Source organism: Oratosquilla oratoria, chromosome 16 (genome assembly GCF_046742065.1).
Source record: "Oratosquilla oratoria isolate Oo_2021 chromosome 16, ASM4674206v1, whole genome shotgun sequence".
Taxonomy (NCBI): domain Eukaryota; kingdom Metazoa; phylum Arthropoda; class Malacostraca; order Stomatopoda; family Squillidae; genus Oratosquilla; species Oratosquilla oratoria.
In genome coordinates this window covers 13,515,164-13,535,163 of record NC_134792.1, presented here as the reverse complement: position 1 = coordinate 13,535,163, position 20,000 = coordinate 13,515,164, and the positions used below count along the sequence as shown (strand labels likewise).

Genomic DNA, 20,000 nt, shown 5'->3' with positions numbered 1-20,000 from the left:
ATATATCTCCTTTTATTATTTACTTATTTATTGAGTTATCTATATTTTCATTTATTTACTTATTATCATTTTTCTTTCTGCAAGTGAATATAGCATCGAGAAAAGATCGGGGAGCAATTTACCTCCAAGTAGTGCAAATTGGGCAATTTTGGGGGATAATGAAGGTTTAAGAAATTAGATTTACTCTCATTTATAAAAAAAGAATCATTAACTGTGCAGTCACATATTTCATAACCGTTGTTTATATATCACCGGTGTGTGCTACTGTCTTTTGTTTATGAAACATACGCAACAAATATCCGTTGCAATTAATGTATTTTTGTTTATCTAGGTTTATGTATTCTTTTCTTATACTTGGTATCAGCCTAATATGGAAGTCAGCACTGATGAGAAAAATACAAAGTAATGAAATAAAGATAGACAGATATCTATGGTAATTGGGATATTTTGGTTGCCATGGTTTAAAATAAAGAGTCAGAGTCGTCGGTGTTCACACCAGCAACTCTCAACTCTACAACTCTCAACTCTTAGTCCTCACTGGGCCCAATATGTTATTAATTTTTGGTATTCTTAATTGTTATTTGTTGTTTGTTTATTAGTTATTATAGGTTATTATTTATACCTATCTCTCATTACTTACATATTTTTCTTTGTTTATAATTTATTACTTACTTCTTATTTCTTACTTCTGCTCCCAGGTAGGCTTTTAGCCTGTCAGTCGGGCCAGCACACTTCTTCAGATTGTCCTAAAAAAAATTCCCTCTTCCCTCAAATCCTCTATTTTTCCTAATCCATTTGCCTTTAGGATTTCTTCAACTCCATCTTTCCATCTTTTCTTCGGTCTACCTCTAGATCTGCTACCTTCTGGTCTCCAGTTCCATCTTTTCTTTGTAATTCTCTCTTCATCCATTCTCTCCACGTGCCCAAGCCACCTTAGTTGTGCCTTTTCTATTTTGCTTCTAATTGATGTTATTCCAATCATTTCTCTTATTTCATCATTTCTAATACGATCTCTTTTGGTTTTATTTACTATTGCTCTTAACGTTTTCATTTCTGCCGACTGAATTTTGCTCCAGTCTCTTGATGTTAATGTCCAGCTTTCAGCAGCATACATTAAAATCGGTACCAAAACTGATTCAAAAATAGTTTTCTTTGCCTCCGTAGGTACATTTATATCTTATAGGATAGGGTATAAGGCACAGACACCTCTACTATACTTTGATATTCTTTCAGTTATCTCTTCTCTATTCTTGCATCCATATTTTGTAAATACGCTTCCCAGATACTTAACATACTGTGCTTCTTTAGGAATTTTCATTTTCAATCATTATTTCTGCAATGTCATAATTTTCTTTTGTGGTGGTTAGTATTTTAGGCTCCTGAGTATCAATGCCTAGCCCCGCCTCATTAAAGCATCTTTTCCAACAATTTAGAGCTCTTTCTAACTGTAATCTGTCGTTACTCCAGCAGGCAATGTCATCTGCATACACTAGTATATCTCCATCCCCTTCTCCTTGATCTCTTATTCTCTTTTTATACTTTTTGATAATGCTATCCATATATGCTATGAATAATAAAGGGGACAACACACTTCCTTGTTTCACTCCTGTTGTTATATCAAACCTTATATGTACTTTCTATGGCTTTCTGCAGTTTGCTTGTCATTTCATACTCCTCCACTAAACATTTTCATAATTTGTTTCTTGGAACGGAGTCAAATGTTTTTGCTAAGTCTATAAAAACACAATACAATTTTTTTTATACTCCCAACATTTTTCCATGACCATTCTTAAAATAAAAATGGGGTCAGATGTACTTCTATCTTTTCTATATCCAAACTGTTCTTCTCCTAGCTTCGGCTCTATCACTGTTCTTGCTCTCTTTTCTAGGATTCTTTCATAAAGTTTAGCTACTTGATTGATGAGAGAGATACCTCTGTAATTACCACAGAAACCTGAGTCGCCTTTACCTTTATAGACCGGTAGTATAATGGTCTTGCCCCAACTTTGTGGAATGGTTTCTTCTCTACAGGCTTTGTTTAATATTGTCAATATCTTCTCTTTTAGGGCATCACTTCCCTCCTTTATCAGCTCGATAGGTAAGGCATCACATCCCGGTGCTTTATCGTTTTTCATCTTCTTCAGGACTTCTTCTAGCTCGTTTCTTGTTATTTCATCATCTTCGTCTTGTCTCTCTTTAACATCATCTTCGTTCTGTATACCTTCATCTATGTCTTTACCTCCCACATTCAGTAGGTTTTTAAAATAACTCTGCCATTTCTCGTTTATCTTGTTGGGTTCTACAATAACATTACTTTTGTCATCTTTAATGTTATGCACCATACTCTTATCTTTCCTATATGATTTTGCTAATCCAAAGATTTTCTTATTACTACCTTTTAGATCTTGTTCTATTGTCTCTCCTAACTTCTTCCAAACATTTTTTTTGTGCTGTTCTCTTCACTTCTTCTGCCTTATTTCTTGATGTGACATACTCTGTTTTTGTTTCAGGTGTTTTATGTCTCAACCACTTTCTTAGTGCCTTCACTTTCTCTTTTACTGCACACTTTACTTCCTCTGTCCACCATGGTGTATGTCTTTTCTTACTTCCTCCTATCATTTTTGTTCTTAACGTTTCTTCTGCTACACCTTTGTTTCCCGCAGATCTTCCCAATCCTCAGCTGCTTCCTCTCTGAGATTAATTTTCTCATCTACTACTATCTAATAATTGTCTTATGTTTCAGCATCTTTTAATAATTGAACTTTGATGACTTTTCTCTTTTGTATTTGTCTTTGTTTTATCTTCTTAATATTTAAATCTCCAATTAGAAGTATGTGATCTGAATTTAGCGAATCACCTATTGAATAATCTTTTATCTGATGTCAGCATGTAGTTAATAATGGACCTTTGGTCAAACTGATCGGTTAACTGGTTCCGTCTGTATCTTGTATACCTATGTTCATCTTTATGTTTAAAAAAGCCATTCATAATCTTCATGTTATTTCTCATGCATAAATCTATGGGAGGATAATGTGGATTGGTTTCACCTCGGCTCTTGTGCACGGAGTCTCACCCTCATCTAAATGAAATCGCCGTTTATATATATATATATATATATATATACATATATATATATATATATATATATATATATATATATATATATATATATATATATATATGGGAAAGGTGGAGGGGGAAACACGGGTCTTTATCTGATTATCGAGTTTATTCCTGACCGGTTTCGCTTACAATAGCTTCTTCAGAGGAGTGTTACTCTGGGTCGAAGTTGGCGGTGTATATAGTGAGTCAGGCCCACGTTCCCTCCTTGTGGAGTGGTTGGTGGCTGGTTCCAGTACATGTCAAACAGCACCGGTACAATATGATACAATAATAGTAATATAATAGTAATACAACACAACACGATCTATGATACAATATACAATATAAATTATAATATATAATATAATATACCAAATCATATCATGGTATATCACATTATAATACAACATAATAATTAGCATCGATACATAATCAATAAGAATAAATATGAAAATAAATGTCATCGTGATATTTTGTCACCGTGTTATGTCTGATGCTAATTATTATGCTAATTATTATGTTGTATTATAATGTGATATACCATGATATGATTTGGTATATTATATTATATATTATAATTTATATTGTATATTGTATCATAGATCGTGTTGTGTTGTATTACTATTATATTACTATTATTGTATCATATTGTACCGGTGCTGTTTGACATGTACTGGAACCAGCCACCAACCACTCCACAAGGAGGGAACGTGGGCCTGACTCACTATATACACCGCCAACTTCGACCCAGAGTAACACTCCTCTGAAGAAGCTATTGTAAGCGAAACCGGTCAGGAATAAACTCGATAATCAGATAAAGACCCGTGTTTCCCCCTCCACCTTTCCCATAATTTGTCCCAATGTCTCTACATATATATATATATATATATATATATATATATATATATATATATATACATACATACATACATATATATGCAATAAGAACACTAGGAACGTGTGTTTTATAAATGCAAGGTAACCACTTAAGAATATATATATATATATATATATATATATATATATATATATATTTATATATATATAAATATATATATATATATATATATATATATATATATATATATATATATATATGGTGCCCAATGGTCCACGTCATTATTACTGTACCCCATATATGTATGAGGAATTTCCCTGTTTGCCATCAGAAACGTGCCAGTTAGTAGTGGGTCCTGCGACTGTGCGTGTGAGCTGCTTTTTGTCTGATCTTTCTTACAAAACCTGTTCGATATGGGTGACCCAGCAGAGATTTTCTCTCTATCGACATAGCTTTTGTAGTCATTTAGATTTTCAAGACTATCCACCACGTCAAGGTGTCAACTCTTGGATAGGTGACTTGCAAGATATGCTGAGTGATCTAAACAAGGAAAGTCTCAAAGTAGGTTTAAAAATTAATAAGAGTAAAACCAAAGTAATGTTCAACATAAAGTTCAAAATAAAGAGATTGTAATTGATAGTGAGAGTCTTGAAGAAGTAGAAGAGTATAATTATTTATGCCAGATGGTGAAAGTGACGAAAGATCATGATAATGAAATAAAAAGACGCATTACAATGGGTTGGAAAGTGTTTGGTAAGTATAATAGAATCCTGAGAGGCTCTCTACCTTTATGTTTGAAACGTAAAGTTTACAATCACTGCATTCTGCCAGCAATAATCTACGGGTGTGAGACTTGGAAACTAACGAAGACAATGGAAACAAAACTAAGGACTGCACGGAGGAGAATAGAGAGATCAATGATGGGAATAACACTGAGAGACCGAAAGAGAGCAAGTTGGGTGAGAAAGCAGACTAGAGTGAAATATAATGTGAAGGCAGTAAAAAGGGGAAGTGGAATTGGGCAGGTAAGTTAGTGCGAATGACTGATGAGCGATGGAGCAAGTGTGTTACTGAGTGGACGCCGCGAGATAGGAAGCGTGGAAGAGGGAGATCAGACAGAAGGTGGAGAGACGAGATCGAGAAGTTTGCAGGAATGACGAATATATATATATATATATATATATATATATATATTTATATATATATATATATATATATATATATATATATATATATATATACATATTGCAAAAATAATCACAATAACGCGTGACTAAATGATATTGCAAAAACCACAGGGAAAATAAAGTCGGAATACTATACGTTTTCGTCTATTACGACATCCTCAGAGTACAAGAAAGAGAAATAGAACACAATATTTATACAGAAATAAGAAAACTTGGGAAAGGTATAACCACATAAAACCTTTGGAATATACATACACACACATTCATATACACATGGAAATAATGTCTAGTGGGGTTTTTGTCCATGTAAGGGACACAAACCATAGTATTGGCTGGGACAATGTTAAAGAAAATGTTTGTAATTCTGTTTTAGAAAGGAACATCATTGAATCCAGTTTTATAAGGAGCAATTTTGATAATAATATCAACTTGAGTTTAGGTTTATTTAAACTAGATAATTTAATAATTAATAGGATATTAAAGCAGTACCATGGCTCCTAATTGTGCCAGATGTCCTGTGGACGTTTCGGCCACATGGTTATGCTCGTCTGTATTTACTGTTTTACTATTACTATTATTATTTCCATGTGTATATGAATGTGTGTGTATGTATATTCCGGAGGTTTTATGTGGCTATAACCTTCCCCAGTTTTCTTATTTGTGTATAAATATTGTGTTCTATTTCTCTTGTACTCTGAGGATGTAACAGACGAAAACGTTTAGTATTCCGACTTTATTTTTCCTGTGGTTTCTGCAATATATACTGTATATATATATATATATATATATATATATATATATATATATATACATTATATATATATGTATATATATATATATACATATACTGTACATGATTTCAAGAAGTCTACAGCGACAATGGCGTTGTTGAGTTTATATTGAAGCTTTAATTTCTCTCGTGCAACAAGTTTCTGTGCTGGTTCCAAATAGCTGAGAAGGTGTCCAAAAGACATTTGGTGCGGTTTTCTCTTTTTTAATTTCTCCAATACGTATTTCGACATTTCTCGGTCATACTCAGGGAGGGAGTTACAATGGTTGAATACATAGGTTTATATATAGGCTGTACATTGGCCGAACACTGGGAGAGTTCATTTCCAATAGCCGTGATCCGTAGCGCTGCGTACGTGGAAGTAGAAACTTCCTTGTGGATTGTGGAAAGGGGTGTTATTGTTTGTGTTATGTGCGTCTACTGCCTGGGAGTGTGGTTGTGGGCATGAGTTGTATGTTAATGGAAGTTTTTTCGATGTATATGTTCACTGCTTCGGCCATCTTAAGGCGAAGGGGGTCGTGAGCTTTGTAGATTATTTTATTGTTTTCGTTTAGTGTTTTTGCTTTTTCTTTTACGTATGTCCCCTGTGGGGCTACTAGGAGAAGGATGCCTAGTCCCAATCCCCGTCCCTTTCTTCTCCCCTCTTACGATCCAAGTGGAAATACTTGGTGGCGGTATTCTTTTCCCCCACCACAGGGAAGGTAGGCGGAAAAGGAAATGAATATTCAGAGAAATTGTACAGGACAGTAACAAGGGGTTGGGGGACAGCATCACGGAGGGACAGTCGTAGATAAAAGTGTCATCATTTCTCTATGAACAGAGTTTTCCTCTATCACTGCCAAAATTATGTGTGACTCTGGTCCGTAGGGGCGCCCCATATAGACCCTAAAGTATCAACTGCATGCCACTTTGCCACAATAACATGCAGCCAATACCCCAGACGGGGAATGGATGCTAAGAGGAGACTATATGAAGGAGTGATTGTGCCAACAATACTGTATGGGGCAGAAACATGGAACATAAGAAAAGAAGAGAGAAGGAGTTTGAATATGTTTGAGATGAGGTGTCTGAGAAGTATGATGGGGGTTACTAAGCTGGATAGAGTGAGAAATGAGGAGGTGAGGAGGAGAACAGGGGTGGAATGGGAGTTGGGAGATAGGGTTGATGAAAGAGTATTAGGATGGTTTGGACACATGGAAAGAATGAGTGAAGAAAGACTAGTAAAAGTGGTATGGAAGGCAGATGTTGAGGGAGTGAACATGAAGGGAAGCCCTAGGATGAGGTGGATGGATGGGGTGAAGGGGGCTTTGGGGAAGAGGGGAATGTCTGTTGAGGAAGGACGGGAGAGGACAGAAGACAGGGGTGAATGGAGAATTGTTGTATATGGATGATGTTGTGATGCATGAGGTGGAATGGGCGGGGGGATGGGGGGTGAGGTAGTATGTGTGAGCAAATTTTGACGCAGCCCGAAGGGATTTCTCCCCGTCTTCTCCTTTTATGCATGGGGGGACGGAGAGGGGGGGTCGCCGATTTAATGAAGCGGCCTTGCTGTGGATGTGCTGTGTCTTGCAACACTACTTCTGACCCAGGGCAGTGGACAAGGTGCAGGGATGACCTGTCATCCAGGAGGTGCTAAGATGAGTGGGAGGGTGGAGGGGTGTGAAGTGTATTCAGGGATGGAATGGGTGGGAATGATTCTATGCCTTTTCCTTTTTGGCTACCCCCCTTGTAAGGGGGGAAAAGACTTGGTATATGTATGTATGTATGTTTAGTGTTTGTCTGGTGATGGTGGTTTTGTGTTCTTTTGTCATGTGTGTTTTGATGGCGCCATTCTGGAGGTGGTATGTGAGTCTTTTGGAGAGGGTCATAGAGGTCATGCCAATGTATGAGGAGGTGCGGTGCTGACAATCACCGACAGGGCAATCAAACTTATACACGACGTTGACTTCTTGTAGTGTTCTTTCGTCTTCTTTGTAGCCGGTGTTCATATGTCCTTTGTAGTACAGATCCAGTGTTGTTATATTGGTGTTTGTGGGTGTTGGTTGGGCGGTAAAGGAGTTCATCTTGTTTTTGATGATGGATTCGATGGAGTGCTGTGAATAGCCGTTGTTGACGAGTAGTGTTGTTATACGTTGGAGTTCGTTATTCGTAGTTTTCCATGTACTGCTGTGGGAAAAGGCTCGGTACACTAGTGATCGGATGATGCTTTGCTTGTAGCGTTCTGGGCATTCGCTACTGCCGTTAAGACAGAAACCGAGGTTAGTGTCTTTGACGTAGACTTCAGTCGTGAATCGGTCTGAAGCTGTGCCTACAAGTATGTCTAAGAAGGGGAGGGTGCCATCGTTGTGTTGGTGTTCATAGGTGTAATTGAGGGTTGAATGTTTCTTTAACGTGTGTGAGAGTTGAGTTACTGATTGGTAATCTTTTGCGCTAATAAAGATGTCGTCAACATACCGGGCGTAGATGCAGGGCTTCATGTCAGGATGGCCGTTGAAGATTTTCTCTTCGATGGATCCCATATAGAAGTTGGCGAAGAGTGGCCCAAGGGGGGATCCCATTGCCACGCCGCCTACCTGTTCGCGCATTTTCCCATCTGGACCGTAGAAGGGGGCTTCCATCGTGCAGATTTCAAGGAGTTCTCGGAGGATTGCTTCAGGGACGGCGAGGGGTGTTGAGTTGGGCTTGTGGTAGATACTCTGGCAGATGAGGTCAATAGTCTCTTTTACTGGCACATTTGTGAACAGATTCTCGACATCTAATGAGGCTATGACCCCTACTGGTTGGGAGGATTCAAGGATGGTGAGGAATTCCTGCGAAGATTTTAAGCTGTAGGAGGTTGGGATGTATGGGGTTATTAGGGAGTTAAGGCGTTTGGCAAGTTTGTAGGTAACTGTAGGTGTTTGGCTGATGATAGGGCGGAGGGGGTTTCCAGGCTTGTGTGTTTTAACATTCTCAAAAGCATACCCAAGTTTGTGGTTTGGAGTGACTCTCAGTCTTGACTGCGATGGCATGGAATTAAAAGTGATTTGTGGTTGAAAAGATATTAATCTGTTCACTGGGAACCATTCAGTGTATGTATAAACCTCCCCACGTGCACATACTAGCGACTACACTATCATGGCGGAGGTGGGTTGAACGCAATATTTCTTGTATATGTATGTCACTCAAGCATACAAATATAAGAAAGTTGTACTCAACTTATATCTCTCTTGATAGCGTATTGGTCTAAGTCACTGCCGCTTTGTCACGGGTGAGCTGAGTTTGAGTCCTCGGCTCGACCACGTTTCAATTTCCAACGTATGCCTCCTTCGAGCGACTCTCAGTCTCGACTGCAATGGCATGGAATTAAAAGTGATTTGTGGTTGAAAAGATATATATATATATATATATATATATATATTTATATATATATATATATGTGTGTATACATATATATATGATATATGTATATATATAATATATATATACATATATATATATAGTATATGTATATATATATACATATATGTATATATATGTAATATATATATATATAGTATACAATATATTATATATATAATATATATATATATATATATATATATATGTATGTATATACAGGGTGTTCCAAAAAAAATTGACGTCATTTTGCAGGCCAATAATTTTGGCAATTGTTGTTGAAACGACCTCAAATTTTCACAGCTTGCATAGAAACAGTTCAAGATTTTATGTTTAATGTTTGACATTTATCTCTTTTCAGATTGAGAAATGCCGTTCACTTCAAAAGAAAAGTCATTTTGCGTGTTGGAATATGCTCAAACACAGTCACAGTCACAGTCACTCGTCTATGTCCCCCCTCTTCCTGCTAACGTTGAAGAATCACTGCCGTACTGGAGAATGTTACCAAAGACATGGTGCAGCGTGTTTGGCACGAGTTTGAGTACCGACTTGACGTGTGCAGTCACAGGCGGCGCTCATATTGAACATTTGTGAAACTTGTGAAATCGGTCATAGAATCTACAAATCTTTGTTTTTTTCTTTGAAATGTCAACTAATAAAACTTATGATGTTCAACATAAAGTTTGTGCAGTTTCATTGAGATGCACTGAGTAGTTTCCTAGATATTGGCATTTAAAATGACGTCAAATTTTTTGGAACACCCTGTATATTATATAATATATATATATATATATATATATATAATACACATACATACATGATACATATGTAATATATATATATATTGTAACGTAATATTAGATATTACGTCATATGTGTAATTATGTTATAGAATTGTGTTCCTTTGTATTACATAACTATGTTCATATTTCTTGTCTATGTATGTATTGTAACAATGTTAAGCAGTAACGCCCGTCCACTATATGTAATCTTGCCTACGTGCAGAGAGGTGCGCACTCTTGTAGAACAAACAGACAAGCGAAATCCTGAATAGTTCGGAGCGCACAGATTTGACAGTTACTAAATAAATAGATTGTTCAAGCGAGTCGAGGCTCCTAAAACTACCCATGTTGACGTGTTAACTTACCCTCCTCCTCACCCGCACCCTTAACCGGAAGTATCCCGCTTCCGGTCCAATGGTATATAAGCGGTGGTATTCGCTCACTCGTCGTCATATTCCCACATATTGATCTCTTGATAAAAACTAGAAGGTTTAGATTCATGAGACGATTGGTGTGAAGTGATCACCCTTTTTGCCTACATTACGTGTCTGATATACATTGCATTACTTATACTTATATTTGTACTTATTACTTATTTTGATGCATGTTCCTGATCTCTGTGTACTTAGATAGTACCATATTGTATACGTATCTTGTGTTTCTTATTTGAACGATAATTTCCATATTCTTATAATCATGTAACGGTCCCATTGACCCTACTGCCCATTCTCTTTTGTGTTGATTGCCTGTAAATATTTTCCATTAATAATTTCGTTTACTAGTTTTATCGCTAGTTTAATATTCCTTTCCTGGAATCTTCTTTGTTACCTTTACTTCTAGTCTTACGAATTATCTAGGCCCTGACCAGATAGTTCAGTCCTACAGTGGCTTCTAGAAGTGAGCTGGTTCTTAAGCACTTAGACGTTATACGTAACGTCTCTTCACATACCAGCCGCCCGTAACAAAGTGGCGACCCTTGCCAAGGATATTGGATCAGGTATTTAACACATTCTTATAGAGATGGATGATATAGTTCAAGAATTCGTTCAAAATCCCAAGGTAAGTTTCTTAAAGAAACAAACTAAAGACACTTTGATAGAAATAGGCAAGCACTTTGGAGTAGACATTGATACAAGTTTGCGAAAGAAAAAAATACTTCAGGAACTTGTTGAAAATCTGATCGAAGATGAGATATTATCTCCAGAAGAGATTACAGCTATACAAATTCCTTCAAATAGGTTAGAAATGGAGGCACGACTAACCGAACTTAAGATTAAGGAGATTGAATTAAAGGTCAGGAGAGTAGATTTTGAGGAGGAAGCTAAATTGAAACAAATGCAAATTGAGGCAGAATTTAAAGCTAAAGAGGAGGAAACTAAACTGAAACAAATGCAAATTGAGGCAGAATTTAAAGCTAAAGAGGAGGAAACTAAACTGAAACAAATGCAAATTGAGGCAGAATTTAAAGCTAAAGAGGAGGAAACTAAACTAAAACAAATGCAAATTGAGGCAGAATTTAGAGCTAGAGAAGAGGAAGCTAAAGCGAAACAAGTAGCTAAAGAGGAGGAAACTAAACTGAAACAAATGCAAATTGAGGCAGAATTTAGAGCTAGAGAAGAGGAAGCTAAAGTGAAACAAATAGAAAGAGAGAACGAAACTAAAGTCAAATTGGCAGAGTTAGAATTAAAGAAGGCAGAAGTAGAAGCTAGGATTGTTGATAGACGACCCGTAGTTCAGGAAGGTCATATAGATATTTCCAAGTATGTAAAACTTTTACCCATATTTTCAGAAGGAGAGCCAGAAATTTTCTTTCTTCAGTGGGAAAAATTGGCGCAACAGTTACAAATCCCTAAAGAAAATTGGCCATTAATCATTCAAACACAATTTAAGGGTAAGGCTCAGCAAATTTATACTTCTCTTTCAGAAGCAGAAAGCGAGTATGATAATATGAAAGCTTGTATTTTAAAAGCTTATGAACTAATACCAGAGGCCTATAGACAGAAATTCCGTAATTATAGGAAGACACCTCAGTTAACATACGTAGAATATGCGGCTCAACAAGAGAGGTTATTCAATAGGTGGTGTTTGGCTAGTGAAACGGACACCTTAGATAGACTTAAACAGTTGATTTTATTGGAGCAGTTTAAGAATACCTTAGAGACAGATCTTAGGATTTTTATAGATGATCATGTTCCCGAAACTTTAACTAAAGCTGCTGTATTGGCTGATGAGTTCACACTAAATCATAAACCTAAGTCAAGACAAATGGAATCCCAAAAGTCAAAGTCATATAATCCAGATTCAACAAAATACTCTGATCCTTGGTCCCCAAAGAAACACTTTGAAAATCAGTCTAGCCCATCACATTTCAGTTACAGGTCTGATTTCAATCAATATCCTCCAAACCAACCTTGACAAAGAATGGAAAGGTTTAAGACTAATCCCCCTGTAACTTGTTCATATTGTAAACAGGTTGGCCATCACATTTCTAATTGCAGAAAGAGACTGACACCCTCATTCTCCAATAAGACACCAACTCTTGTAAGTAATATAAAATCAGATGATTCAAAATCCTCTATTCAGGATAAACTACCAAAGAAGCCGGTATTGTCAAGTAATGTAGAACCCCCCTCATCAAATCATGATCCTTGTTTCAAACCATTTGTATCTTCAGGAACTATATCTCATAGTAGTAGTTCACAACAATATCCTATTTCCATACTCCGAGACACAGGAGCAAAGCAAAGTCTGATTTTAAATTCTGTCTTGCAGAATCTGGGTGAGTCATATACAGGTTATGATATATTGATAGAAGGAGTTGGAGGAATTGTAAAATGTCCATTACATAATGTTTTCTTGCGGTCTGATTTAACAACCGGAATGGTTAAAGTAGCAGTAGTAGACTCTCTTCCCATAGTAGGAATATCCTTATTGTTGGCCAATGACATCGCTGGAAGCAAAGTCATTTCTCCCTTAATAACAAATAACCCTAAGACCTCAGTAGAACCTTCAGATAACTTACAGTTGTTTCCCGCTTGTGCTGTAACCAGATCTCAGTACAAGAAATCTGAAGAGGAGACTTATAATTTAGAATCCCTATTCTCCCAAACTGACCCATCTTCTTCTTCACCAGTTTCTCTATCTAGAGCAGAATTAATCAAAGAACAGAAGTCAGATCCTTCTCTTAAAAATTTGTACGAGATTGTTTCATCTTCAGGAGAAGTTGAAAATATGTCACGAGGTTTCTATATAGAAAACGGAGTCCTAATGCGAAAATGGAGAGCATCCACCGCAACCGCTGATCAGCCATGGCAAGTAAGGAATCAAATAGTCCTCCCTCTTGGTTTCAGGAATAATGTTCTAAGATTGGCTCATGATACTCCCTTAGCAGGTCACTTAGGGGTAAGAAAGACCTTGTTCAACATAACCCAACATTTCCATTGGCCCACGGTTGTCAAAGATGTTGCCCAATATTGTAAAACGTGTCATACATGTCAACTTGTAGGTAAGCCCAACCAGAAAATTGTAGAAGCTCCACTCCATCCCATTCCTGTAATGGAAGAGCCATTTAAAAAAGTTCTTATTGACTGTGTAGGACCTTTACCTCCTTCAAGTAAAGGAAATCAGTACATTCTCACAATCATGTGTATGAGCACTCGTTTTCCAGAAGCAATTCCTTTGAAAAATATTAAAGCTCAAAACATAATCAGAGAAATGTTGAAATATTTCACTATGGTAGGATTTCCTAAGAACATTCAAAGTGATCAAGGAAGTAATTTTCTTTCCAACAAGTTTAGAGAAACTCTTGTAAAACTAGGTATAAATCATGTAACTTCCTCCGCCTATCATCCTCAATCACAAGGTGCTCTAGAGCGCTTTCACCAAACGCTCAAGACAATGTTAAGAATCTTCTGTGCTGAGAACACTCGAAATTGGGAAGACGGACTGCCCTTTTTGTTGTTCGCCACCCGAACAACAATTCAAGAAAGCCTTGGATTCAGCCCGTCAGAATTAGTCTTCGGTCATGAAGTCCGTGGTCCCCTAAAGATACTTCATGAACAATGGATGAAAGAAGAACCACCTGTTCCTTCTTTGAAATACGTGTCCCAGGTCACCGAGAAGTTGTTAGAAGCTTGGAAGTTGGCAAGAGAGAACTTGGCGAATGCTCAACGAGTAATGAAAGGTCGGTATGATAAAAATTCTAAACTTAGAACTTTCTCTCCAGGAGATCAAGTGTTACTTTATCTTCCCATACCAGGAGATCCATTGCAGGCTAAATACAAAGGACCCTATGAAGTCTTGTCCAGAGCCAGTGATCTCAACTACATAATCAAAACTCCAGACAGAAGAAAGAGTTCCCGTCTCTGTCACATAAATACCTTAAAACCTTATCATTCCAGAGATCCAATTCCAATTTACAGCTCTACCACAATAGAATCGGAGGAGCATCCTGATAACCTGCCTAATCCTCCTGAGATTCCCTTGGAAAACTCTCAGATACTACAAAATCTTCAGATAAAAGTAGGACACTTATCTGAGAAACAAGGTAAAGACATTCTTTCTCTCTTAAGAAGTTTTCCAAAATTATTTCTAGATTCCCCAAGATTCACTTCTTTGATAGAACATGAAATAATTCTAGACTCGCCAAGGGCTATCAAACAAGCCCCTTATAGAGTCAATCCAAAAAAGAAGGAGTTCATAAAAGCAGAAATAAACACTCTGTTTCAACAGGGAATAATTGAACCCTCCAGTAGTCCTTGGGCATCTCCTTGCATTCTTGTCCCTAAATCTGACAATTCTTATCGCCTGTGCATTGACTACAGGAAAATCAATGCCCATACTAAGGCCGATGCTTTTCCTATCCCTAGGATAGATGATATCATAGACAGTCTAGGAACTGCCAAGTATGTATCCAAGTTGGATATGTTAAGGGGATACTATCAAATCCCTGTACACCCTCGCTCAAGAGAAGTTACCGCTTTCATTACGGAAGAGGGATTGTTCCAATTCAGAGCAATGCCATTTGGGCTTAAAAATGCCCCTGCCACTTACCAAAGAATGATAAGTAATCTTGTTGCAGGATTGCCAGGAGTAAAAACTTATCTAGATGATGTGATAATATTTAGTCAGTCTTGGACAGAACACATTGAACACCTAAATAATTTCTTTTATAGAGCAGACCAAGCAAACCTTACCATCAATTTGTCCAAATATGATTTCGGACATACACAGGTCCCCTATTTGGGATTTAAAGTTGGAAATTCCCAAGTGTTTCCAATAGACGCCAAGATAAAAGCCATCAATGATGTACCAACACCCACTAATCGTAGAGAGGTACGTCGATTCCTTGGAATGAGTGGCTATTATCGCCGTTTTTGTCCAAATTTTTCAGATGTAGCAGAACCATTGACTGACCTGTTGAGAAAAGACCACGACTTCGTGTGGACACCTACCTGTGAGACGGCCTTCAAAAACCTGAAGTCCCTTCTCACTAACGCACCAGTTCTAAGGGCACCCGATTTCCAACGACCCTTTCTTCTGCAAGTCGACGCCAGCGACACCGGTATCGGTGCCGCCCTCTTGCAAGAACACAATGAAGTTCTTCACGCTATCGCCTACTACAGCAAGAAGCTGTCCCCTGCGCAGAAGAACTACTCAACAATTGAGAAGGAGACGCTCGCTTTGGTCCAGGCCCTTATCCACTTCGAAGTCTACCTGGGTTCCTCAACTACCATTCAAGTATATTCGGATCACAACCCCTTAAAGTTCCTACAGACTATGAAAAACAAGAATCCGAGACTTACACGTTGGAGTTTATTTCTCCAACCCTTTAATCTCACAATTCATCATATAAAAGGCGTCTTTAATGTTTTAGCCGACGTCCTTTCTAGAACATAGCTTTTCAACAGAAAGTGAAAAGCTTTCCCAAACGGTGGAGGTGTAACGTAATATTAGATATTACGTCATATGTGTAATTATGTTATAGAATTGTGTTCCTTTGTATTACATAACTATGTTCATATTTCTTGTCTATGTATGTATTGTAACAATGTTAAGCAGTAACGCCCGTCCACTATATGTAATCTTGCCTACGTGCAGAGAGGTGCGCACTCTTGTAGAACAAACAGACAAGCGAAATCCTGAATAGTTCGGAGCGCACAGATTTGACAGTTACTAAATAAATAGATTGTTCAAGCGAGTCGAGGCTCCTAAAACTACCCATGTTGACGTGTTAACTTACCCTCCTCCTCACCCGCACCCTTAACCGGAAGTATCCCGCTTCCGGTCCAATGGTATATAAGCGGTGGTATTCGCTCACTCGTCGTCATATTCCCACATATTGATCTCTTGATAAAAACTAGAAGGTTTAGATTCATGAGACGATTGGTGTGAAGTGATCACCCTTTTTGCCTACATTACGTGTCTGATATACATTGCATTACTTATACTTATATTTGTACTTATTACTTATTTTGATGCATGTTCCTGATCTCTGTGTACTTAGATAGTACCATATTGTATACGTATCTTGTGTTTCTTATTTGAACGATAATTTCCATATTCTTATAATCATGTAACGGTCCCATTGACCCTACTGCCCATTCTCTTTTGTGTTGATTGCCTGTAAATATTTTCCATTAATAATTTCGTTTACTAGTTTTATCGCTAGTTTAATATTCCTTTCCTGGAATCTTCTTTGTTACCTTTACTTCTAGTCTTACGAATTATCTAGGCCCTGACCAGATAGTTCAGTCCTACAGTGGCTTCTAGAAGTGAGCTGGTTCTTAAGCACTTAGACGTTATACGTAACGTCTCTTCACATACCAGCCGCCCGTAACAATATATACATATATATACATATATATACACACACACATATATATATATACATATATATACATATATACATATATATACATATATACACATATATATATATACATATATATATATCAACACTGAAGAGGGCTACAGTTGATAGCCGAATTATAGGAATCTTCTTTATTCGAAGTTTATTTTCTCCGACTGTGGGTTTCCTGTGTGTCATTTACAAATGTGCTACTACGTTTCTGTTTAGGAATACATATATATATATATGTATATACATATATATATATATATATATATATATATATATATATATATATATATATATATATATATATATATATGACACACAGGAAACCCACAGTCGGAGAAAATAAATTTCGAATAAAGAAGATTCCTATATTTCGGCTATCAACTGTAACCCTCTTCAGAGTTGATAGCCAAAAATATAGGAATCTTCTTTATTCGAACTTCATTTTCTCCGACTGTGGGTTTCCTGTGTGTCATTTACAAATGTGCTACTACATTTCTGTTTAGGAATATATATATATATATATATATATATATATGTATATATATATATGTATATATATATATATATATCAAGGACTACTATTACACAGGACGTGCGCACTCAGATTCCAGGCTCCGCAAGCGGAGGCCATAGCTTTCTTTGTAACCTAACATTTTATATTGGACAAATATATCAAAACTAGAAACCTAACATTGTATATAGGACAAATATATCAACTATTGACTTATTCAATGCAGTATAAGTTAATATAAACTTTTATAGTGAAATAAGAAACTATTTTTAAGGCACTGTTATGCTTTGAAATACTAATTTTAGCCGGACTTAACAGGTATTATTATATGAGGTTAGTGGACACCAGGGTTGGCGATTTTTTTATTTTTTATTATTATCTTTTTAAAAATATATATATATAAAATATATTTTTTTTATCTAAATCAGATTTATTTGATTTCAATAGATTCTTTATAGATTTTAAATTTCGTAGGATTGCTATCTGATATGCGATCTGGTTGCTAAAGGACATTTTTAGCATATCAATATAAGGAGCAGTGTTATATAGACTTGCCACAAGTATACACAGGAACGGTATAAGCTTACATGTAGTATATATATCACTGTGCAGCCCACAACAAGTTTCAACAAGATTCTTGTTGAAACTTGTTCTAGGTAAGCAGCTTCTCACTGAGTCAGTTGCTGCTTTGGAATCAACCAGGAAGGATGTCTTCTAGACCTGGCAGAGTGGTTCCATCAGGCAGAAAATATTATCCTGTCTGGAATTATTTTGAAAAACTACCAACAACTTCTGGCAAAGAGTATTGAGCTAAATGAAAAGACTGCAGCCAGGAACTACAGAGCATTGTGTCAAGATTGAAATCTCACAGAGATAAATGGCAAGGTCAACCACATCATACAGAAGAAATTGATGACCCAGGTAAATAATTTTACTTATATTGTGTGCATTTCTCCCTTTTCATACGCAACTATATAAATATGGTGAACAATGGACAGCATGTGCAAAATGTGAGGGCCTAAAGAGATGATACTTCAACTTCATTACTTCTAAATTTGGGTAATGACTATATCACTATAATATACTGTATCCACTCAACTTTGGGGCCTAGATGATTGTTATTCTTTTCATTCAACATTGTGTAATATATTTCATAGGTTCCATTGGAATTCAGCCCACATGGGATTCAGCCCAAAGGGATTTAGCCTAACCTAACCCAACTAACGCATTATTTTTAATGAATTTAAAAGTGGACTGAATCCTGTGTGGAGTGAATTCCAAGCCCACCTATTTCATATCCTGTTAATTATTTCCAAATAATTTAGTGGCTTTTGTGAATATGATCACTATCTAAAAAAATATCTACTGTACTCAAAAGTAGCCTAAATCACACTGTATTCATTCATTTATTTATTCATTTATAAATTATGCAATATGCTAAAATTTTCTGTTTCCATTTCAGGATCTGTATCAACAGCTCCAATCCCTTCATCATCGGCTCCACTTGAATTATCTGCAAACCTGACTCCACCATTAAAAAGGTTACTATCAGACTCCTCCACAGGCGCCACTTCTGCTAAATCATTTTCATCTAAAAGAAAGTCATCAACATCTCTGGACAGATTTATCATAAAAACCTCACCCTCTCAAAAGGAAAATCTCGACAAAGAAGTTGCAAGAATTATATTTGCTACAAAATCACCATTTCGTCTTGTTCAGCATCCTCAGTTTCTCAAGATGGGTCAGAACCTGAGGCCAGGTTATATTTCTCCATCCAGAAAATATATTGTTGATAAGTACTTGGATCTTGTGTATGAAAAGGAATATAAAAAGTGTGCAGATGACCTGAATAATGAAAATGTATGTCATTCAATTGATGGGTGATCTGACATCCATAATGAGCCCATAATATGTGTCACTCTAACAACATCCACTGGTCAGATTTATTTAGCTGATACAATAGACTCATTAGGGAAACCTCACACTGCTGAATATCTTCTAAAACTTGTACAAAGTTCGATCAAGAAGGCTGAACAAGATTTTGGTTGTCACATTGGAAGTGTTGTGACAGACAATGCAGCAAATGCCACCAAGATGAGAAAAGTCTTGGAAGAATCGAGTGAACCTGAGCATACCGTTCTCACATACGGATGTGCAGCACACCTACTAAATCTACTGGCTCATGACCTTGAGATTGATAATGTAAAACAACACGTGGTCCATGTATTTAAATATTTTAGAAATAATCATTATGCTGCTTCAAAGTATCGGCAAGAAGGTATTCAGTGTCTATTCATGCCCCAGGACACAAGGTGGAACACAATGTCAGACTGTCTCAAGGCCTATATAAATAACTGGCTAATTCTAATGAAGATCTGTGAAGTCAACAGGGAAGCTATTGATACTGAAGTAAGAAAGAAGGTATCAAATTTAGGCCTAAAACAATCGGCTGAGGAATTACTGGATTGATTGCAGCCAATAGCAAAGGCTCTAGATGAGGTACAGAGTGACAAGTGCACTATTGCTCAAGCGGTAGATGTTTGGAAGAAA

At 36.8% G+C, this 20,000-nt stretch overlaps 1 protein-coding gene across 2 annotated transcripts in view; it reads left to right on the top strand.

The window, feature by feature from the left end:
• The window catches only part of LOC143033833 (major facilitator superfamily domain-containing protein 4A-like), a 366,188-nt gene that overhangs the window by 80,368 nt on the left and 265,820 nt on the right, over nt 1-20,000 (top strand). The window lies entirely within an intron of this gene.